The following is a 25382-nucleotide window of genomic DNA, read 5'->3' as shown; positions in this document are numbered from 1 at the left end:
TGGGGGCTATTCTAATCTCTGGGGGGAGTTGGTTCCAGAGGGCCGGGGCCGCCACAGAGAAGGCTCTTCCCCTGGGTCCCGCCAAACGACATTGTTTTGTTGACGGGACCCGGAGAAGGCCAACTTTGTGGGACCTAATTGGTCGCTGGGATTCGTGCGGCAGAAGGCGGTCCCGGAGATAACCTGGCCCGGTGCCATGAAGGGCTTTATAGGTCATAACCAACACTTTGAATTGTGACCAAAAACTGATAGGCAACCAATGCAGACTGCAGAGTGTTGGTGTGACATGGGCATATTTAGGGAAGCCCATGATTGCTCTCGCAGCAGTAACGTAAATCAAATGTTATAACAGTGTAAACAAAGGACCCGCAGAGGCCAACAACTTCACCTGGATCTGAGCCACGCCCATAAGCGTGTGGGAGGAGCTTACCCTCCAATCCCTGAGGGAAATTGGATAAGGTGAGTCCCATGGGCATCCCCTCTCCAATCCCCAAAGTTGCACCAACCTATAGTTCATGGGGAGAGGCGGCCCATCATCTTGAAAAGATGCCCCCATAGAGAACACGCCATTGCTCCTACTGCCCATTTCCGCCCCTAACCTGCCAACCCCAGTGACCAGAGGGAAGCCAAATTGATCAAATGCATGTCTACATTGCGCCACACTCCCTAACCAGTCCATCCTTGACGTCAGTGTGGAATAGGCGAAAAAATGGCCGCACCCATAGGAGAGACCACCAAAAATTTATATTCGGCACCGAGGCAACTCCGTCTAGGCACACTGTATGATAGAGGAGGGCGGGCGGGTGTTCGCTTCAGGGCAGAAGGGGGAGATCCACTTTGAGCCACCCTTAAATAGGGTGGCTTAGGACCTCCCCCCAAGTCCAGGAGGCAGCACGTCGGCCTGGTGCGCTGCCAAAGCTGAACTTCCGGTTTTTCACCGGAAGCCGGAAGAGACAGTCAGCGTCTCCCGACTCCGAGAGCAATTTCGGCCAGTGTTTTAAAACACCAGCTGTGCATTTCTGTTACATAACATTTTAAATGCTTCTTTTCTCTTCTACTATATTTATTAGTGAGGCACCAATAATACACAGTTTACAAAGAAAACCCAAGGCTCTACTACTTCAAGATATTTACAGCTTAAGTGGAAGTGAGGGGAGGGGAAAGAAATTAAATGAAGCAACAGGATTGATTGATAGATAGTTAACTTTTTGATATACTACTGCATTGAAATGTTACTCCGAATTGCTTTGGCAGTCATGACTTACCAGTATCTTACCATTTACCAGGCAAAATAATTCATATTTTGTTTCCATTCATTTTCTACAGGCTGGTCGCTGAAGTTGGTTCAGGTCTTGTTATTGTAGTTGTTGTTAATCATCACACAGTCAGATGTTCAGACTGGGTTTAACATTTTTGTATATTATTATCATCATCATCATTATTATTATTATTATTATTATTATTATTAATTAATTAAACATGAAACTCAGTCAATGCTTCTCTAGCTTAAATTTGAAGCTGAACCAGAAAAGAATTTGGGGTTCATAAAAATAATTATTATTTTATTATTATTTATTAGATTTGTATGCCTCCCCTCTCCATAGACTCGGGGCAACTCACAACACAATAAAACAGTTCATAACAAATCTAATAATTTACAATTTAAAATATTTTTAAAAACCCATTATTAAGCAGACATACATACAAACATACCATACATAAATTTTATAGGCCCAGGGGAGATATCTCAGTTCCCCCATGCCTGATGACAAAGGTGGGTTTTGAGGAGTTTACGAAATGCAAGGAGGATAGGGGCAGTTCTAATCTCTGGGGGGAGCTGGTTCCAGAGAGTCAGGGCCACCACAGAGAAGGCTCTTCCCCTGGGGCCCGCCAAACGACATTGTTTAGTTGACGGGACCCGGAGAAGGCCTACTCTGTGGGACCTAATCGGTCGCTAGGATTCGTGCAGCAGAAGGCGGTCTCGGAGATCTTCCTCTTCTTCCAGAAAAGATTTGTAGGCCCTTAAGGTCCTTAGCATATTTTGTCTCAGCCTACTTGTCACTATTTTGTTTGCCTAAATCAGATGGTTTAACACACCATGGTTTTCTCTGTTCCACTCTGCCTCAAATTTTGATTGATTAGCACTATGAGAAAAGCATACACACAATTTTTTGAATAGATGAATAGTTCCATTTAAACCCATCACTGAGAAGTATGTCTTTTATATAAAAAAACCCTCTTTTTGTTGTGGTTGTGGCAATATTAGTGTGAATGCATGTATATGTGCCTAACAAGCCAGCTACTTCATGAGAGCCATATATGCTATAATCAGGGCCTAGAGCTGTGATGGCGAAGCTATGACACATGTGCCAGAGGTGGCATGCAGACTCGTCTCTGCTGGTACACATGCCATTGTCCCAGGTAAGATTTCCATGGTGTTTCTTTTGTGACCTTCTGTTTCCCTGCAAATGATGAAACAGAAGCTCATGGAAGAAAAAGATCTTACCTCTTGCCGCACTGCTGGTGTTAGGCTGTCTTGCCTCCCATCACCAGCTGGTCATTGGGTCTTTGCTGCACATCTGCACATGCCAGCCCATGTGTGTGGACATGTCTGATCATGCTCACTCATGCTCATGCATGCATCTGTGCATGTTTGCATATGCGCATATGTGCATGTCTGCATACACGCACCTTTCAGATTGGGCATGCGTTCATGCAGTTTGGGAACTCAATGTCTAAAAGGTTCACTATTACTGGGCTAAATGAATATATATTGTGTTCACAATACATATGGTACATAAATGTTATTAGGCAAGACTACATGAGCCAAGGTCTCTTAATTTTATTAACTTTCCAGACTCCAATCTAAACAGATAAAAGGCTGAAATGCATGTACCACAAAAGGGTGAGATAACTTTGCATCAGAAAAATAGGTGAATGACTCTTCCTGCAGTGTCATCAAAGGACCTCCTCCTTCCCCAAGAGCCACCTGGTGACCAGGGAGATTCAGAGTCATCAGGAATCTGCCTGCCTGCACAGAGCACCAAATGTTCTCCCTACCTATCTATTTGTTTACCCACATGCTTTAGAACTGTAAGGAGGGTAGAAGCTAAAATAAGTGAAAGGAGCCCACCATGCCATGCAGTGGTAGGATTCAAAGCACTGGAGCAGAGATCACCTCCAGCGTCTTTAAGAGTCGCCCTATCTCTTGGCCAACATAATCTGGCAGGGTTTCTTTTGTTTATAAGGGTAGGGAAATATGTCACATTTGGTTGTTACTTATTAGTAAAATTGATATATACATATCAATGTGTATGTGTGTGTGTTCATGCACATGTGCATATATGGGTATGCATATATATGTATGTATTTGCAAAGCAGTAGATAGAATGGTGAGTCTTAAGTAACTGGACTGGTTTTTCCCCCCGTCATTTACAGGATTCAATTCAATGAGGAAGGCAATTGCCAAAGAAAACTGAGCAGGTAATATCAAAATATGCTGGTGGTGATGTGGGGCATAGCACCTGGAAAGAGCGATCCTCGCTCCCTAAGGCTGCTTTATTTTTCTGTTTCTTGGAGACCCTTCGAGGGATGGAGACCGTAGGTTGAAGTGGAGAAAGAGGAGCAACCCGGGCAATGACGGGAGTGAAGGCATTCGCCCGCTGGAGAGCAGGGTATCCTTTCTATCCAGGATGGAACATCTGCCAGATTTGACATGGCGGCCTGAAGCCGTACAGATCCACATAAGAAGGAAGCTTTTATAATCCAGATGAATCGCATCGGAGAATGTATTTAAAAGCAATTTAGTCAACTGTAGCAGCAAGAGAAGACTCCAAATTTTGAAACAAAAGCGGCGATTGTGAGGAGGAGGCGAGAAGACGCGACGGAGTGTTGAAAGCCCGAGGTCAAAAGGGAAAGGGAAAGGCAAGTGAAAGTTGTTTTAAAGAGCCCGGGATTTCAGATTGAGAAACCACTTTGTAAATGATTTAAATGCTTTAAATTGCTGCAGAGGGTATTGAAGATACAGTTTTGTCCAGATTTGCTTAAATCTATACATCAAAAACTTCAACAACGTAGTATTTTGAAGAAATATTTTCTTTTTAAAAAAGAGGAAGTGACTGGACAGAAAGAAGACAGTGGACATCTTAACAACAGAAGTAAATGCTGAATAATTAATAGCTTCCCAGACATGTTGTGGTTGGCTCTGGCCCAGCTCCTGTCCCAAGGAATGTGGAGGTGGATGCAACATGTCATAGGCCTGTTTTATTGCTGACAGAGGCAGGTAGTGCAGTTTCCTCAGACGAAGAAGGAGGTGGGAGTGATTTCGAAGAGGGGGGCTTAGCACACAGCCCAGGAAGCCAATCTCCATTATCTTGTGTCGATTCGGATGCGGAAGTCTTGGACCCATGCACCTTTGGATTCTCCAAGATATGGTTAGCCTTGGCTGCTCTTCAGAAGGCATTAAAGACCACCATCTCCATCATTGAGTCTATGAGTAGTGTGAAATACTGGATAACTTTTTTTCTGGTGCATAGATATGTGTATGTGGTTGTTTTGGATTGTTGCTTTTTAATGTTTTATTATCTGATATTTACTATTGCTATTGCTCATGATTTACATAGCCTTCAGTCATGTGCGAAGTAAGGCAACCATGTAAATCAACAAAATCATATTTCTCTCTTTGTCACTGGTGTCTCTCTCTCTCTGTGTGTGTGTGTGTGTGTGTGTGTGTGTGTGTGTAAGAGAGAGAGAGAGAGAAAGGGGGAGATGATAGCAAGGAAAGTAGTGCTTTCATGCAAGATAAAAATCTCATATGTTTTGAAATTGAGTTCAGGGAGACAGATGGCTCTTGTCTTGAAAAACTATTTTAAAATGTGGGTGCATGTTTTGTTTCTCATAACATATGGTTCAAATCTTCTCTATCTCTGTAATATTAACAGTTTTGAAAATGTGGGCATTTTCCCCATCCAGTGGAAATATTCTAAAACTCATTGCATTGATTTTGCAACTAAGAAAACAGTTGGAAAAGGTTTTGTTATTAATATTATTAAAATTCTCCAAATTTATATTTCAAAGAGATGGAGCTTTTACAGCCTTTCTTAAGGGCTTGCTGTTTCTCAGCTGTACAGTTTCTCTTTAAATGTTAATAACAATTGGCATAGTATTTATTTGTTTTTCTGCCCATTAACCTCCCCTAGTTTTCTTGGATATCACTTGATAATTTAAGGTAACTTTGCAAGTAAATGAAATTCAAGTCAATTGCCAGATACAATTTTTCTGAACCAAAAATTGCACTTTCTCTTATTACTGGCATTATTTTGTGTCTATGTATTTTGTTATGAACATTGCAAAACAGATTCCAAATTGGCAAAGAAATGAGACAAGGGTATGTATTCTACCTTTATTCAACCTATATATGCAATATAGGGGACATGTCCACCTAGCCGTTCAAAGAATACAAATGCAATTAGATAAACAGGTACTACTTGAGCTTCCGTATACTGACCACATGTCTTCAGACAATGCTGGCTGTCTTGGCTAAGAAATAGAGATAAGGAACCTAACCTCTAGAGTTTGAGACAACTGGACAGGGGGAACCTTTACCATTTTATATAGAATATATATTGAAGAAATCTAGATCGGAAAAAGGTGAACAGAGTTTTAAAATTAAAGTTGGAGAAAGAAACATTGATAAGATGTTTTGTGTTGAGGACACTACCCTGATGGCTGAAAATGAAAAGGACCTTTATGGGAAGAATGTGCATATGGTGGTACCTCTACCTAATAACATTCAAGGTTTTTTGCCTCTTCTCAAGAACCATTTTCCACTTACAAACCTGAGCCTCCGAAACTGTAACCAGAAAAGGCGGGGAGAAGCCTCCGTGGAGTCTCTCTAGGAATCTCCTGGGAGGAAACAGGGCTGGAAAAGGCAGGGAGAAGCCTCCATGGGACCTCTCTAGGAATTTCCTGGGAGGAAACAGGGCCTCCACCCTCCCTGTGGTTTCCCCAATCGCACGGATTATTTGCTTTTACATTGATTCCTATGGGAAAAATTGCTTCTTCTTACAAACCTTTCTACTTAAGAACCTGGTCATGGAATGAATTATTATTTATTTATTTATTTATTATTATTATTATTATTATTATTATTATTATTATTATTTATTAGATTTGTATGCTGCCCCTCTCCGCAGACTCGGGGCAGCTCACAGCAACAATAAAACAATGTACAACAAATCTAATAATTTAAAAAACACTAAAAATCCCTTATTAAAAGCAAACATAACCATGCATAAACTGCATAGGCCCGGGGGAGATGTCTCAATTCCCCCATGCCTGATGGCAGAGGTGGGTTTTAAGGAGTTTACGAAAGGCAAACTTAACTACGAATTAAGTTCATAATTAGAGGTACACTGTACTTCTTTTTAAAAAATGCTTTCCTGTATTACTGCATTGATCTGTTGGTTCCTTTGAGTTATTGTAACTGCGATAGTTGTAGTGAGACACTAGTGTGATGTGTCTATAGTATAGATAATATACAGTAGTAGTGGTGTAAATAAAAAGTAAATATATTTTTCCAAGACTTCCTACTGCTGCTGTGTTTCATTGAAGACTTCAACTTCATATCTACTGGTCTGTGGCTGGCTGGTTGGTTTGGTTACCTGGTTGGGCTGGTTTGCTGCTTGGGCTGGCTAGTTTCTGCAAATGCAGCTCTGATATCTTCTGACTCACAAAGTCCTGGCCGGTTGGTCAGCTCTCCTTGTAACAAGCAGTTGCACAAAAGGGTACTCCCTTGTACAACGTATCCTTGGGTGGTAGCAATCACTAGCCAAAAAAATCTTTTGTTAACTCTTCTCTCCTCCTCCTCTTCTTTTTATTCTGCTGATATGTAGGAAGGTAAAGCATTTGTCCTGGACTGAATCTAAAGAGGTAGATTGTATGAGGTGATATTGCTTTTAAACTCTTCAGATTCAGTCCTCATTGGTCATAGAGTGGTCTTAACCCATACTTGGAGGCTAGCTCCACCCAGCTTGGAGAAAAAAACATCTTTATTTTAAGTCCCATCCATTTAAAGATTGTGCTAATTATTATATTGTGCTAGTCATCATAGCAATAGTTATAGCACTTAGACTTACAGTAGAACCTCAGGTCACAAATGCTTCTGACGATGACCAAATTGGGTTCCAACCAGAAAATTTAAAAAAACCCCACAAATATTTACTGCTGATTTCTCCTTCTGAGTTATTTTTTTGTAAGTGCCAACCAAAATCAGGTTGCAATTTGGTCATGATCCAAGTTATGGAACAAATTATTGTATATACCACTTCACAGTGCTTTTACAGCCTAAGTGGTTTACAGAGTCGTCATATTGCCCCCAATAATCTGGGTCCCTATTTTACCCACTTGGAAGGATGGAAAGCTGACTCAACCTTCAAAGGACTGTTTAATGTACAGAGATATTATAAACCTTGAAGATGAACTATATATCTAGGACTAGGAATGAAGAAAATAACTGCCATCCTTAGAACAAAAATGGGAAAATATAATTTTTTCTTATTTTAAAATATTCTCTGATGTTTTGAACATTTAAACATCAGTGTTCATGAAGCATCATGAGGTTAATTGATGAGTTTAGGAGTATTATCTATTTCAGCTAAATATACATCGATTTCTTCCTTTTAAAAAATCTTGCTGAGAGAATACAATGAATCTACTATTTAGTATTTCTCTTTAGGTATTGTTGCTGTGAGCCGCCCCGAGTCTGCGGAGAGGGGCGGCATACAAATCTGATTAAACTTTATAAAAAAACTTTATAAACTTTATCTATATTAACTTGAGATAACAGAGGAACAAAGTTTGTAAACACATTGCCAATTGAACATGGTTTCTTTTTATAATTTCTACAGTAGATTTTCTATGTCATTCTCTTTGAATTTGAAAAACATGGCAATGAATTTTTTGCACTGGCAAAGATTGTAATAAAATGTAATACATTTATTCATATTATTATTTTACTTATATTTTATGCCACAACTACATTTGACATATGGAAAAAGCTGAAACTATTCACAGAATTGTTCAAAACATGCCAGTTTCTGAACATCACAGTCATACTTACCTTCTGTTGTGAATAGATTTTTATTTTGGACAACTTACATTTTAATTTTGATTTCTCTTCAGTTCATGATTATACATTCTTCAATTAAAAATCCTCTACTTCCAGCTTCTTGGGTTTGGTTCATAACTGGGATCTGCAGATTGTATTTATGATGGACATATAAGCCAAGCTGCAACTACAGAATTTATATGGATGAAACAGTCATTACAACACTCTTGTATGGAAATTATATAAAACTGTGTAAACTATTAAGGATCTTGAGTATCTAGCCAGTAAATTGCATATAACTCTGAGAGGCGGGATGTGGATTTGGCAAAGTAGCTCAAAGCCCCTGGCATGCATAGGACAGCAGAAGCATGCTTGAAATAAAACCTCTTTGATTGAAATTGTGGCAGTCTGTGTAAGAAGTGAGCAGGGAATGTGGCATGTGGCATTAGGACTGCTACTCGGTGTACTATTTTCTATATTACTGTTATTTCTTCATTCAAACAACATACAGTACTTCCTAAGATTGGGTTAACCACCCTATTGGTCTTTAGAAAGCCATTAAAATATTATTTTTTTCCAGACAGGCTCAGATGAGTAAGATTCTTCTGCTGGGGACTGAATGCTGTGGCCTTGTTTCATTTTGCTTATTAACAATTTAAATGTTCAGGCACTTCTGCTGCCATTCACCTACTTAGCGAGCACGAGAAGATACCTTTTATGATAAATATATGTAGAGTCCCCTTTGTTCTCAGGAGGCAAAAGGGCCCTATGGACTCCTCATACTCATACTTGCTCATACTATGTGAGGGATTTTTTTTCTAAAATCTCCTTTGTGTTTTGGATTTATATGAGGTATGTTGACATTTAAGAAAACAAACCAAACAAACAAACAGATAAATAAATAAATAAATAAAGAAATAAAGAAAGAAAGAAAGAAAGAAAGAAAGAAACAAACAAACAATATAGTTTGGAGGAAGCTAATATGTGGAAATTCATTCAATGTACATATTTAGAGGTCCCCACCATTCCAAAAGCCTTGTATGCCAAATTAAGTTACAGGAAAGCTATTACTAAATTAAAATATTTTACTGTGACTTAAGGAGAAAATGGTATAATTTGTTGAATGGTAAGTAATTATATTAATATGCTAAACTAAATTAAATTACATTTAAACCTGCTGTTCTGCTCAAAAACACATCCTAAAGTTCTGTTCCCGGGTCTATTTGACCCGGACCGCAAATTGTTCATTTTAGGTACTTATATTTGGTCTTTTTGAAAGCTTTTTTCACTTGGAAACAAGTTTGAACATTTCTGCACACAATGAAATGAAAATTGAAATGAAAAAGTAATGCTTATTGGTTTATTTTGCTCCTAAAATGAGCCCCCCCCCGTTTTTGTGATTTTTTTTTCAATTTATAGATAGGTTTGCCTGCAAAATGTGTTCAATTTTACTAAAGTTGTTGTGGGATTGGTAGCTTGAACATTTCTGAACATAATGATATGAAAATTGAACTGAAAAAATTGATGCTTATTGGTTTAGTTTGCTCATAAAGGCCCCCCATGCTTATATTCAAATAGGCTTATACTCGAGTAGGCTTATACTCAAGTATAAGAACATATGATCTTATATTCGAAAATAAACCAATAATCATCAATTTTTTCAGTTCATTTATATTTTTCTTATGATCAGAAATGTTCAATTTTGTATATCAAACCTTTTGGGGGAAAATCCCTTGGAGATTTGTAGCCTAAAATAATATAAACTGACACAAAATGCTCAAAAATTGGGTGGGTGTGTCTTTTTGATCAAAATAAACCAATAAGCATCATTTTTTTCAGTTCAATTTTCATATCATTTTGTTCAGAAATATTCAAACTAGTTTCCCAGTGAAAAAGGTTTTCAAAAAGACCAAATTTAAGTATCTAAAAGAATTTTTTTTGTTTTGGGTCTAATAGACCAGGGAACAGTACAAGTGTAGGTAAACTTTTGCCCAGAAAAAAGTTAGCCCCACCCCCAAAAAATATTTTCATATCATTGTGTGCAGAAATGTTCAGACTAAGTGAAAACCCGGGAACAGAACTTTAGGTCTATTTTTTTTTCAGCAAGAAAGAAGCCCCCACCCACCCCCCAAAAAATCTCATAGCATCTACTAAAATATTCTAAACAAAAAAAATACTTTTCCCCCCACAGGAGACTGAAAATACAATATATAATATCTTTTCACAACTGAAATATCAGGATGGAAGTTGGCATCCATTTCTGCATAACAATCTGAGTTCTAGTGATAGAATTCTTGAAACAAATGTTCTGACCGTGGAATTCCCTGTTTGGTTATAATTGTTACCAGGTCTTGTAAGCTTTTCAGTAGCAAGGTAATATGTTTAGTGATAATTTAAAAAAAAAAAAATTAAGGTGAGAGTGCTAACATGATTACAATTTCCACTCATGCTTCAAAACCAGCAGGAAATTAGAAATTAGGATCAAGAGTTTAATAATCCTCATAACATAAGTTTTAAATGCTTTACCGAGTCTTGTACAATAAATGAGTTTATAAATTAGGAACTTCATTGAATGCATTAGTATTTAGGTCAGGTAACCCATGGTTCTGGACCCACCTGCAGTTATTTCGGCCCTCTACTGTGGCTCCCTGTCCTAACACTGGCTGCCCCCACCCCTTCCCCTCCCTCCCCTGACCTGAGGGTGTGGTGGGAATGGAAAAAGTGGATAGGGCCGATTCTCCTGCCCCAACCATAGCCATCCAGGGAATCGCAAGAGGGGGAAGGAGAGTCAGATGAAGAGAAGTCTACACAGAGAGAGAGAGAAAGAGAGAGAGAGAGAGAAGGGGAGAGAGAGAGAAGAAAAAGAGAGATGGGAAAAAGAGAGAGAAGATGAAGGAAAAGAGAAAGAGAGTGATGAGAGTGATAGGGAAAAAGAGAGGTGAGGGAGAAAGATGGAGAGAAAAAGAGAGGGAAAAGAGGCAGAGAGATATATCTGTTTTCTTTAGAAAAGAAAAGATAGAGAGCCATAAAACCTGGGTAGGCATGACTGGGGGAAAGTCATATGACTTGGTGGGAGTGAGTGACATCAAGTTGGCCATGGCCACCCAGATTCTGTGGTTCCCAGTGTTTCGTTTTCTCTGGGAAATGGGTCCAAATGATTCTTTGAGTGTTTAACGTTGCTGACCCCTGGTTTAAGTCCACCTTGATTTAGAAAAGTATATATCCAGACGGATACTGAAGAGATGCATTTTCCCAATTACTTGAGAGACACTCCTGATTAAACTGTGCCTACTTTTTTTTTCTTAGCATAGTCACAAATTTCCATTTTTTACAGTAATGCCGCTGGCGACTCACCGCTGGCGAGGGTTGCGGCGTGGGCCGGGGAAGGAGGCCCCCATGTTGGGGCGGAGCCTGCGGACCCCACGTCATCCCCGGGGGCCGCAGCGCAGTGCCTGGGTGCTCGGTCACCCAGTGAACCGGGCAGGAGGGGGCAGCCCTACAAAAGGGGCTGCCTCGTGGCGCAGTGCCTCCTGCCCGCTGGCGCGGGACATCTCTTGCTCCCCCCCGATCTCGCCGCAGGACTGAACGGCGAGGGGGGACCAGCACGCTTTTCTCCCCGTCGGGAGGACTGAGGCGGTTTGTGAAGCCCCCGGGATCGATGGCGATCGCCGGGGGCGGCCCTGGTCTACGGGGGTGGGGGTGCGGCGGCGCCCAGCGCCCGTGCATGGGCCGTTCGTGGCGACATCGCTTCTCCTTGTTCGTTGCCGGCGGCGCGCAGGACGGCGCCGGCCGGAAAATTGCAGGATTCGCCGGCGGCTTGCTTGGGAAAGGGAGGAGGGGGTCGGATGGCTGCTGTGCCGGCGCCCCTCCACCCCCCCCGTGGCTTCGTGTACATGGCGGCAGGGCGCGCGGGGCGTCGACGGCTTGCCGGCCGGGTTGCCGGGCTGGTGTTCCGCCGGGTGGTTGCTTAGGGCTCTGAGGTCCCTGCCGGCTACGCACCTGGAGCGTTTCAGTCAGGGAGGCCTGGGCGATAACTGGGGAGTGGGCGACGGCTGTGGAGAGGCCGTTCGCCCTTCCTCCACGTGGTGGTTTTTTCCTTTTTGGCCGCAGAGTTCGGGGTCGGGACTCTGCGCGGTGGGGGGGGGGTTCTTGCCTCCCGGCGGCCACTCCCCCATTAATACCAGCCAGGCTGACGCCGCGTGGGTGGGCCCGTTTCCCCTGGTGGTGGAGTGCTTTCCATGGTCGTTGCCCCTGGCCAGTTAAATGAGTACACAGCGTTTGCTGTGAGCCTCCCCGAGTCTTCGGAGAGGAGCGGCATACAAATCTATTAAATTATTCTGGTTGTGGTTGTTATTATTATTTATTATTATTATCATTATTATTGCATAAATCAGTTCATATGGTAGTGAACGGTTGGGAGAATGGTTCCAGCTGTGGGCAGACGTTGTTTGCTTCACGGAACCCCACAGGATTAATTGGTTGAGTCACGGCAGCCCGGATTGAGGGCGGGGGATTTATTAATTGGTCATAAAATTAACTGCTGGTTTGACCCCCCCCCTCCCATTTCGTGGCAAAGGGGTAATTTATCAACTACAATGCCAATAGTGAACTATTTATTCCCCGATCTCATTTTGCATATAGTTAATAGGGTAACCCAGTTATTAGATAAGAGGCATTTCATTCTTGACTGATTATTGAACAAGGAATTTTACACACACATAATTAAGGTAATAATTATTATTAATCCACTGGAATCAGGAGGAACTTACACTGGGGATATGGATGAACGCAGTGCTTGAGGGAACTAATTCCTCCCCCTTTTGAGGGAGCTTTAGCTGATTAAGTGGTGGGATTAATTGAACCACTGGGTTCAGTTTTATTTAATATACTATTAATTCATGTTATTTATTTTACTCCTAGTGGTGAGTTTAGGGTTTCCAAATGAGAGAACCAAGATATATATATATGGTCGGTGGCAGGGGGGCGACATGCAAAATTAATGAATTGTTATTATGATTGTTATTACTGTCATTATAAGGGATATAATTAATTTTAATTTATGATTTATGAGCTGGATACCAGTAATTTAGCTGGACACCAGCTTCACTACGCCCTTATTGCGAGGAGGGGGATTGCCCACAGGGTGGTTCCCACCTTTCCCCAGTTAGGGCAAGGCCTGGAACACACACATACACGTCCTGGCGGTAAGCAGGCGAGGCGCAGGCCCTTACCGTAACGGTTTACGTCTCTAGCAGATTTGAGGGTATCTGTGTGCACTGTCCGCTTGGGTGCCTTGTGTGTTGTCATTGTCATTGTTATTTATTATTTTATGGCTTTATTGTAGGAGTAGTTGATCCTTGGGACAATCGTTCAGCAGACATGGGCAGTGGATCGGCAGTGGCTGGATTTAGACATGCCTGGGATAAACATATCCATTGTATGATGGCATACGGGAAAGAGTGTGAGGGCAGACTGGATGACCATGGGGTCTTTTTCCTGCCATCGATCTTCCATGTTTCTCTCATTGGCCACTTTGGCCCGGGCACATGGTCCATAAGAGGTACCTGTTGACCTTGCTACATGGGGAGGTAGTAAAATTGGCAAGGGACGTTTGGGCGATGTGGGCAAATACTTCAGGACACTTTGAACCTGGGGTACGCTATGGCAGTTCCATTCGGGACAAGAACCATAAGGAAACAGACATTGGTAAGAGGGACATTCCAGCAGGGATGCACTCCCGCCTTTTACAAGATGTTTTATGGGTTAAGGCACTAATACTGCCCCAGACGCTGGGGGGTAGGGTTTTGTCACTATAGGCATGACTGTTGGTGGCTCCTCACTACTAATGTTTCTGAATTTTGCCACAGGTCTAAATGTCATTTTGTACTGGGGGCCATAACATTACGGGTGCAGTCGGTAAGCAGGCCTTTTTCTGTACCAACAAAACTGGGAGATACTATTAATATCATAACTACAGCCGGCAGATTCCCAGGTCATTGCCAGGCCGAAGTTTGGAAATCCCCTAATCTCTGGTTAATTCTAGCGGAAGTACGCAATGGGGAACCAGATTGTGGGGGCAATAGCCGGGCTCTGTGTGAAAGGGGCTGCGGCCGACATTTTGTGAGCCGCCACGGGGTCTAGGGACAAGGGGCGGCATGATAATTGCATAAATGAAGGAATGAATGAATTAGTCAGTTTATCGCAGCCACCTTTAGTGGTTCAGTGAAACGGTGTAGTCATTTCCTGGTATGGGGGGCTTGCACGAACGCTAAGTTTTCCGGTCATCTGAGTCGAACTCACGCTTAAGTTGACTTGGCCTTAAGATGGGTTATTAAGCATGGTACTAATTGTTTCAGGGAAGAATAATTATGAAATGTTATTATCATCAGATTTATCGAAGTGGGGGTGTCAGGAGGTTAACATCAATACTATGGTTATAATGATTAAGTCAGGTTGGTCTAGCTAATTCATGCGCTTACGGTAAAGGAGGCATTTTCAGGGGCCTTTGCTTCTCTGCATAAATTTCTCGCTACTATTCTACTCCCTGGGGGATCGAGCAGGGCCACGGAGCTTATTGGCTCGTCTCCCAGACAATTTAAAGCTGAAGAAGAGTGCGGTGACTGCCTGAGAGGAATACAGGAACATGGGGCTGCGACGGTGGCACAGCTGGTTCTGCGGCAGGGAAGCGAGACAGCAACAGAAGGCCTGGTTTGTTAACAGGGAGTATGTGCGCATGGGCAGGTGGTTGGCAGCCACATGGCATGGGCGGGGGCACAGGGTACCCAGAATGGTGGGCGGCGCCTTCGATCAAGCAAAGGAGTGCAGGTGGGGACCGCACGGTTACACGCCCTCGTGTATGGGCAACAAGGGGGGGCTTAGCTCTCCTAACGAAAGACCCGGTGGCTAACTATTTGTGGACGGGGGGAACGATCAAGGGATGGTCCAGGGAAGGGACACAGATGGGGGAGAATTAGTAAGCCGCTATACCTACCCAGTTTCAGGGGCAGCGGCATTGGTGGAGACCCAGCTTCTCACCCAGCGAGGCAAGGCCGTTTCCCTCGACAGCCAAAACTATGGCCTTTGGGACATGGGGGTATGCCAGGTGCTGTCCTGGTCGCACAGTAGTGGATCGGGTACGGTTCCCTGGGCCAGGTAATCGATGTTAAATTGGGGGCTGTGGCAACCGCATTGGTTGAGCTCGAAGTCTCCAGTAACGCAGATGGTGGACTGATCACCGGCCAGGCATATCTAACAGGACAGAGGCCTGGGTGTGAGGGACCCAGCCCAGGTACAGCGAGGAAGCCAGGGAATGGTCCCCTTTGTACCATAATACGGGCCTCCACTGAGCAAATAACAGTGGGGGCCGTTTTCGGGAGGATTGGCAGGTATCGGGTGGTATTCCCTCAGCAATACTGATTGCGGTTTTCAGCGAGTTCTCCGCAAAGTAGCGAATACGGTGGCGGATTGAAGTCAGTGGGTTTTCATGGCGTAGATTCGTGCACCTGAGTACAAGCGTTTTTGGGAGCGGGTGGCTAACACTGTCTTGTTATTCTTATCGTTTTTCTAGGTCCTGGCCCTGCTCCACTTTATTACGCGCAAAGTGCGACGGAGTTGCCCTTCCTTTGCCCACAGTAGCGAACGGCGGCCACTGCGTGGCATGTCGGCTGGATGTACAGCTGCAACATTGTCTTTAGGAATGTGGAGGTTGCTGAGTCACTGGGGCTTCAGTGGAAGGGGCTTGAGCTCGGAGGTCTCCATATGAGACGGGCCTCTCCCGTTGTGGAAGTTGGGAGCAGTGAGGGGCCGGACCCAGATTGTTTGGTGTGGCCCACTGGTGGCAACCGCCTGTTGCTGGTGAATTTGGAAAGGAGGACTGACACACGCATGTTATATCATGTATTATCGGAGGTGTGGTGGTATGTCAAGAGCACAAGGTGGTGGAGGATGCCAGGTAGAGAGTCAACAGGGCAGCGAAGGAATGGGTACTCCAGACGGGGGGTGGAGTGATAGATCTCCCCAACATTCAGAGTATCACAGTTAGCTTTATTCAGAAGGGACGGGGTACATGTGACAGACGAGGGGAATGACAAATTCATAGCGGACCTGCAGAGGTGCCTGCACATTCATGTGCAGGGGGGGGAGCAGGGGGAATAAATTTATAATTTCACCCCCTGCTGTGGCCGAAAGGGGGCGGAAATGGGCGTAAGCAGCAACTGTGTGATCTCCTTTAGGGGCACCTCTACTGAGGTGAGGGGCGATCTCCTTCTCGGATTACAGGGCTCGACCGGCTTGGGTTCGGGGAGGGGGTCGCTCCTGTGGCTCGCTGCCTGTGGCGTATCAGAGACCAGTGGCGAGCCATCCCACACGCCGTGGGGGCGTAGCATTGGGCAGGGGGCAGGTGTAATTTTACCTGACCCTGCACCCGGGCAAGGAGCTTTCGCCCTAGAGTTGCTCAAGTGAGTTTGTTGCAAAGTTAACTCCGCCCCCATTTGATTTATGCACCTTTGCAGGTCACGTGGTTTAATTGGCTAAATAGTTAATTTGAATTTTGTTTAATAAAAGTGACCCTATTTATACCCACACCTTTGTGTCCGACTGTTACTCCGCCTGCGCCGCAATGCCGCTGGCGACTCACCGCTGGCGAGGGTTGCGGCGTGGGCCGGGGAAGGAGGCCGCCATGTTGGGGCGGAGCCTGCGGACCCCACGTCATCCCCGGGGGCCGCAGCGCAGTGCCTGGGTGCTCGGTCACCCAGTGAACCGGGCAGGAGGGGGCAGCCCTACAAAAGGGGCTGCCTCGTGGCGCAGTGCCTCCTGCCCGCTGGCGCGGGACACCCGCCCACCCTCCCTCTGTTACAGGGTGCATATGATGGGTCGCCCTCGGTGGGGCCGAGTAGGAATTTTTTGCAGTCACAAGGAATTGGCCGAATTGTGGCTGTTGTTTCGCCTACTCCACTCTGTGCGTGGGAGTGTGGTTAGGGGGTGGTCTCACCAACTAGCGCCCCCCCCCTCAAGGTCACTGGGGGGGGGGACGGCCGAAAGGGGGCGGAAATGGGCATAAGCAGCAACTGTGTGATCTCCTTTAGGGGCACCTCTACTGAGGTGAGGGGCGATCTCCTTCTCGGATTACAGGGCTCGACCGGCTTGGGTTCGGGGAGGGGGTCGCTCCTGTGGCTCGCTGCCTGTGGCGTATCAGAGACCAGTGGCGAGCCATCCCACACGCCGTGGGGGCGTAGCATTGGGCAGGGGGCAGGTGTAATTTTACCTGACCCTGCACCCGGGCAAGGAGCTTTCGCCCTAGAGTTGCTCAAGTGAGTTTGTTGCAAAGTTAACTCCGCCCCCATTTGATTTATGCACCTTTGCAGGTCACGTGGTTTAATTGGCTAAATAGTTAATTTGAATTTTGTTTAATAAAAGTGACCCTATTTATACCCACACCTTTGTGTCCGACTGTTACTCCGCCTTCGCCGCAATCCTGCAGGCAAAAACTCAGTAGAGCTACCATTAACTCCCAATCATCTCTTACACAAATATACCTGATGGAATTATGATGACATAATTTCAGTCCCTGCTACTACAATTTAATTTTCATTTTTACTCTTTAATTTCACAATATTCACAAAAGGTTCAACTGTGAAACAGAGTATTATAGATCAAACCAAGCCCAAAAATTATAAAGAATTCCTGGAAGCTTGGCACTTAGACAAATCAGAACATAGACATACCATAAATGACACCCAAATACCATTCAAAAGAGTTAATCAAAAAGCCAAAAAGGAAATGAAAAGATCAAAATTTCTCCTTACTGGCAGTCAACACCCAGATGAGCAGAAATTAACACCAAGTTTAACAGTGGACTAGAAACCGAGAAGCAAGCAATATCCCAAAGAAAGAACTGCCAAACAAGCTAACAATAAACAGCAACCCAATTAAGGAACCACCAAGACTATTCCAACACGGACAGGGCAAGACACTGATATAAAATGAGGGCAAACCCCACTCCTTACTAACACTGGCAGTGTTGGTAATGAAATGTCTGCATGAAAACAACCAAGCTTAGAGAGCACCAAGAACCCCACAGTTCAACCCTGAGCTTCAAATATTATCATAAATTGCCATGGTATCATATCATATCACATTATCATGGACTGTAATTGTAATATCAAGGTATACTGTGTTCTCTGGATGTCTGCTCCTCATGAGGTGACCATAGATCTAACATATATTTTAAAATGACAAAACAAATGAGTTTTTTTAAGTGCTTAATTTAAAAAAAAAATCCAGAGAGAGACAATGTAAAAAAAAAAGCCTTTGTAGTAAAAGCTTCATTCAAGCTTTCAATGTACTCTATGATTTTCAAAACATTCTCAGGAGTCTTATTCCAATGAAACCTTATAAAAGGGTCTATTTTGTTCTGAGAGCAGTGGGGGGGGGGACTTTTCCTGTTTTGCACATACTCCTAGGAGAAAGATACTTCAATGCAGCTATATCTAATATTTCCTAATTTTCTGCTTTATTACTGAATCCAAAGAACAGTTCCTGATCTTATTCATTTAGCTTATCTCATTAAAACAGTCTTACTTAAACTGTTTTCTCTATGGCTTTGGTTAGTCCATATACTTATATAGCCTGTGGGGAACTGAAGTTCAGTGTTCCCTATCTACCCCTCTTTTACTGTAGTCTTAGAATTATGTTATAAGAAGGATTTAGTGAGAGATTCTCTTATCTTTTAAAACCTGAAGTTGCTTTTATTATACATTCACTGATACCACAGAGACATGTACAGGCAGCTGCTTTTCCATACATTTGACATCAGCCAATATAAATAACACTGAAGCACATTTAACTCTTGTGTTGAAGGAAGGAAGGAAGGAAGGAAGGAAGGAAGGAGAGAAGGAGAGAAAGAATCAGATATAGTTTAAAAAACTGGGGCATGGTCTGGAAAAAAATGATAGGAAGGAAGGAAGACAGGCAGAAAAAGAAAGGAAGGGGGGAAAGAAAAGAAAAATGAAATAAACAAAAAGAAATGAGGAAGAAAGAAAAAAAGAAAAAAGCAAGCAAGCAAGCAAGCAAGCAAGACAGACAGACAGAAAGAAAGAAAGAAAGAAAGAAAGATGGAAGGAAGGAAGGAAAGAAAGATGGTTGGAAGTAAGGAATGCAGACAGAAAAAAGAAAGAGGGAGGGAAGGAAAAGGAGGAAAGAAGAAAAGAAAAAGCAAAGAAAGAAAGAAAAAGAAAGAAAGTCAGAAAGATGGTAGGTAGGAAGGAAGACAGACAGAAAAAAGGGTGGAAAGGGAAGGGAGGGAAGAAGGAAATAAAAAGGAAAAAGAAAGAAAAAGAAAGACAGATAGTAAGGTAGTAAGGAAGAAAGAAGACAGACAAAAAAAAGAAAGGGGGGAAGAAGGGAAAAAGGACAGAAAAAGGAAAAAGAAAAAGACAAAAAGAAAGAAAGGTGGAAGGAAGGAAGGAAGGAAGGAAGATAGACAGAAAGAAAAAGAAAGGATTGATGGGAGAAGGAAAGGAATACACATTCTACTGTTCCTCAGTGAAAAAAACAGTAACTGATATCAGCAATCTGCAGATTCCTAAAAAATGTTTGGCTGTTAAAGCCAACTCAGCAATACCCATGCAGACTAATGAAAATAAATGGTTTAGAAATAGATCAAAATTACTGAACTTTTGCTTCATTTACCTCCAGTTTGCAATTTATAGTAATGAAAGTTTGTGAACCCATGAGAACCAATTTTAATTCTGCAATCCTGTGATCAAAGCATTAAGAAATACAGTTGCTTAAACAAATGGTATCCTCAAACAATTATTTACATAATATCTTCAGTGTTGTTCAAACTGCCCTGGACACAAAACTGAGGAACGCAATGGAGCTACAAGTCTTAAGTAGGATGCCCGTCTTGTAGTGGGATGAAGTTTGGGGGTGACTGGTAGGCTTACCTGGCAGGCTGATTGGGCTCAGTGCTTAAGGCAGGCAAGGGGCAGGTTGAGCAAGCAGTGACAAGGCAAGGTGTTGGCAAGGCGAGAAGACACAAGGCAAGGCAAAGCATCAGTACAGGAACATGTTATATAGGCCAGGAGTGGGGTGGGTGGACTGGAAGTGCGAAGTGGTGGGGAAAGCATGGCAAATCACCTGGCCCCTCTTAGCACCTCCTGCCACCACCATTGCTTCTTATCACCTCCCTAACTGTTCCCACCACCCCCAGAGGTCAGTACCACCCACTTTCAGATCTACTGGTCCAGGTGAACTTTGTGAAATTGCATTACAGGTATTTGAAATATTGTATTAAGGAGTTCAGTAGGGAGAGAATGGTGCTTGTAGTTTAAAAAAAAACACATCAATTTGATTTGTAGATTTGATCAACCATTCTATTGCATTCTTATAGATAAATAGTTATAGAACAACATATAACAGTGATGGCGAACCTTTTTTGGTTCAGGAGTCAAAAGGATGTGCGCACACATGATAATGTGTATGTGCATTCCCACACTCATAATGCAATGCCTCCCAAGCATGCACACAAACCCTGCACTGTTCCATTCATGTGCACAAGCCCCTGTTGTATCTTGAAATGGCTACCTTGTATTGCTTGTAGATAGTTTGTTCCGTCTTCCAGCGCTGTCTGAGCTAAAGCAGGAAGTCGCTCCTGATTGGCTCAGACGCGGCTGGCTCTTGCTTTGGCGGGAGCCGCAAATGTATAAAAGAAGCGGTTTCTCCAAGCAGAGTCAGTCGGTACTCGCTGAATTGTCACTTTGCCTTGCTGAGCAGTCACTTGTTCTCTGAGCTGAATAAAAGTACCGATTTGTTTGAACCCTGCCTCTGGGTCCACTTCACTGGCGACGACGGACGGAAGAAACCTCGCGTGCAACATGAGCAACGTCCAGATCGGCCGGGCTCCAGAATTCTTCGACCCCGAAAAAACGTCCTGGGACGAATACATGGCTACCTTCGAAATCTTCCTCGAGGCGGCAGGAATACAGGACGCCAAAGCCGATCGCAGACGAGCTATTTTTTTGAATTACTGCGGCCCGGAAATCCGTGGCCTTGCCCAGACTCTCACCGACCCGCAGCCAGCAAGAACCGTCGCTTGGGACGTCCTACAAGACAAGCTAGCGAGCCACTTCAAACCGACCAAACCAGCCATGGTTTTCCGGCATCAGTTCTCCATGATGGCTCAGAAGGAAACAGAGTCAATCAACCAATTTACAACGCAACTTCGGACGGTACTTGCACAATGCAAGTTTAAAGACCTGGAAGCTCGCCTCACCGATGCCTTGGTTTTCGGCATGAGAAGCGCCACGGTGAGGAACAAACTCCTCACCGAGGACGAACCGACGCTACAAACTGTGATTAAACTAGCGCAAACCGCAGAAGCCGCCGATGCAGCGGCTAGAGAATTAAAAGAACACGGAAGGCGAGAACTCATCGCCAAGATTGACTCCGCGTCTCCCCACGCCGAGGGATCAGACGACCTCAGCCAACCAGCTCACAACGTGGACAACTGCTTCCTGGTACAAGACCAGCCAAGACACCACAGAGCTACTCACCCCCCAGCCCCCTGCGCCGGCTGCCGAGGGAACCACCAGCGCCATCGATGCCCCTTCCGGGACGCCACATGCCACCGCTGCAACCGCCGAGGCCACATCGCCATCGCATGCAGAGCAACGGCACCAGAGGAGACATTCTCCACACCGCGCCACCAACGACCACAAAACCAGACGCCCCAACCGCGAGAAAACCGACCGTTCCGCTATTCGGGTCAAAGAAACTACTCAACCGCTAACCGCGACTACTCAAGAGGTAACACTCAATTTTCCGTGAATAACACAGCAACCAAAAAAGGGGGCAAAATTGTTATCTCGCTGTTACTTAACAACCAACCATGCTCAATGGAGCTTGATACAGGGTCTAGGTATACCATTATGCCATGGGAGAAGTTCAAACTGTATATGCCTAATCTGTCTAAATCTGATCTAAAACAAACCTCTTTAGTAATCAGAGATTTTCAAGGGGGGGTAATCTCGGTCCTGGGAACAGCAAATGTACCTATTGTATTCAAGAATGTCAAATGTACCCTACCCATGCTTATTGTAACAGGGGCTAAGCACTCTCTCCTGGGTTTGGCTTGGATGGAACCTTTGGGGATTGAAATTTCGGGTGTTTGTACTGTAAACTGTGATAATATGCCTAATTTCGTGCAAGAGTTCCCTGAAGTGTTCAGCCCCACCTTGGGATCGTATAAGGGGCCCCCTATATCATTTTCTATTGACCCCAAGGTCCCACCAGTCCGGCTCAAACCTCGCAGGGTACCCCTCCCGCTGCTTCCCAAGCTAGACCTGCAGCTGGATAAACTTATAAGCCAAGGTATTTTAGTCCCTGTGGAACAAGGGCCATGGGAAACGCCCATAGTTACGCCTTTAAAGCCAGATGGTTCCTTAAGGGTTTGCGCTGACTATAAGTCCACCCTTAATAAGGCTCTCCAACATCACCCCTACCCCATCCCGGTGGTACAACAACTCTTACACTCCCTGCGGGAAGGGAAAAGGTTTGCAAAAATCGACCTTGCACAAGCTTACCAGCAACTCCCGGTCGATGAACAAACAGCAAACGCGCAAACAATTGTAACGCACAGGGGGGCTTTCAAATGCACAAGGTTACAGTTTGGGGTAAGCATAGCCCCAGGGATATTCCAGAGTATTATGGAACGCCTTTTGTCAGGGGTAAATGGGGCCATCCCATATTTTGATGACATCTTAATTGCAGGGGAAAACCAAGAGCAAGTAAACAAAAGAATAAGGGAAGTACTTAAGAGGTTACAGGATAAAGGGTTAAGGATCAAGCCTGACAAATGCGTTTGGGGAACCAACAGTATAGAATTCCTGGGATATAAAGTGGACAGAGAAGGTATCCACCCCACAACAGAGAAACTGAGGGCCATTAGGGAAGCCCCGGAGCCACAAGATAAAAATGAACTGCAGGCATTTTTAGGCCTCCTTAATTTTTATTCCATTTTTTTGAAGCAGAAGGCAACAGTAGCAGAGCCTCTACATCGTTTACTCCAGAAGGAAACCCGTTGGACCTGGGGGAAAATTGAACGTGAAGCCTTTTTCCAAATAAAGCAATTATTGACTTCTAAGAGTGTGGTAGTCCAGTATAGTACTTCACTACCCATTAGGCTCACGTGCGACGCTTCGCCATACGGCGTAGGAGGAGTCCTAGCTCACGTTCTACCTAATAATACAGAGGCCCCAATAGCATTTTTTTCCAGAACCATGACCAGCACAGAGAGGAATTATAGCCAGTTAGATAAAGAGGCTCTAGCTTTAGTAGCAGGGGTGAAGAAATTTCACAACTACATTTTTGGAAGAAGTTTTGAATTGGTTACAGACCACAAGCCCTTACTAGGCCTGCTAGCCCCCAACAAGCCCACTCCACCATTTATGTCTCCAAGACTGATCAGGTGGGCCCTCTTCCTCTCAGGGTACCAGTATGAACTCACCCACAAGGGGGGGAAGGAAATCAATCATGCAGATGGCCTCAGTAGGTGCCCCATAACAGACTTAGTGGAGGACCCTGCTCCTTCCACAGATGTATTAATGATAGAGCTCGAGGATAACCCACTAACCACGGCCAAAGAGGTAGCTGCACACACGCAGCAAGATCAAATCCTTAAACAAGTGGTCAACTGTGTACTTAAGGGATGGCAAACTGACTCTGTGAAACCTGAATTGTGTGATTTCAAAACCAAAAGACTTGAATTATCATATGTAAAGGGTTGCCTGCTGTGGGGAGATAGAGTGATCATCCCCAAAAGCCTAAGGGTAAAGGTACTCAAAATGTTACATGTAGGCCATCCTGGGATTGTCAGGATGAAGAGCCTAGCAAGAGGGCATTTATGGTGGCCAGGGTTGGATACTGATATTGAGAACTGGGTATCAAAGTGTGACCCATGCCAAGAATCACGGCCTAATCCCCCCAAAACAACCCCGGCTGAGTGGGAGCAGCCTGCTGGGCCTTGGTCAAGAATCCACATTGACTTTGCTGGTCCAGTGGGATCCCAGTATTTCCTGATAGTGGTTGATGCGTTCTCCAAGTGGGTGGAAATAATAGCAATGAACAATATAACCACAAGTGCCACCATCAAGGTATTGAGTAGACTGTTTGCCACCCATGGTTGCCCAGATATCTTAGTGTCTGACAATGGGCCACAGCTAACAGCCAGGCAATTCGAATTGTTCCTAGACGGCCTTGGGGTCAGGCATGCCCTCATCTCACCTTACTCGCCATGGGCTAATGGCTTGGTAGAATGTTACGTTCGTGTGGCGAAGGAGGCATTGCGCAGGTCAGGCCCTGGGGATGTACAGCAAAATTTGGACCAATTCTTGTTTACCCAACACATCACCCCTAACTCTCACACACATGTAAGCCCTGCAGAGTTATTAATGGGGAGAAAATTAAGGTCACCACTAGACAGGTTGAACCCAAGATTTTGCGTTAATAATCAAATGTTTGTAAAACCTGAAAGGGAAATGTATTTGGGACAAAATGTATTTGTAAAAAATTTTGATGGAAGTGTAAACTGGATGAAAGGAATTGTTGTCAAACAAAATGCACCAAAGACTTATATAGTAAAACTAGAGGATGGTCGACTGTGGAAACGACACATCGACCACATTCGGAAACGAACAGAAAATCCTTTGCCACAAACCGCTGACATGGACTCTCCCCCTTCAACAGACTTTAACACATTGCCCGAACTAAGAGACACGCAAAGGAACTTATCGGGCCAGGGAGAGCCATCCAGCGATGCCGAGCCATCCTCCTCCTCCGAGGTCTGCGTTGGGCCCGCCAGGCCAAGTCCACCGCACCGGGAGAACAACGGCGAGCCATCTTCCACAGTCGGTGTCGAAGGAGAAATTGAACTGCGCAGGTCAGAGCGAGCTTCACGGAGACCCCACCGATTGGACAACTTTGTCACATGGCTTTCGTGATGGATGTGTCCAACTATGAGGGGAGGGGTGTTGTATCTTGAAATGGCTACCTTGTATTGCTTGTAGATAGTTTGTTCCGTCTTCCAGCGCTGTCTGAGCTAAAGCAGGAAGTCGCTCCTGATTGGCTCAGACGCGGCTGGCTCTTGCTTTGGCGGGAGCCACAAATGTATAAAAGAAGCGGTTTCTCCAAGCAGAGTCAGTCGGTACTCGCTGAATTGTCACTTTGCCTTGCTGAGCGGTCACTTGTTCTCTGAGCTGAATAAAAGTACCGATTTGTT

This window comes from Erythrolamprus reginae, chromosome 3, assembly GCF_031021105.1.
Source record: "Erythrolamprus reginae isolate rEryReg1 chromosome 3, rEryReg1.hap1, whole genome shotgun sequence".
Classification (NCBI taxonomy): Eukaryota; Metazoa; Chordata; class Lepidosauria; order Squamata; family Dipsadidae; genus Erythrolamprus; species Erythrolamprus reginae.
The sequence above is the reverse complement of the archived record's forward strand: the minus strand, read 5'-3'. Positions refer to the sequence as shown.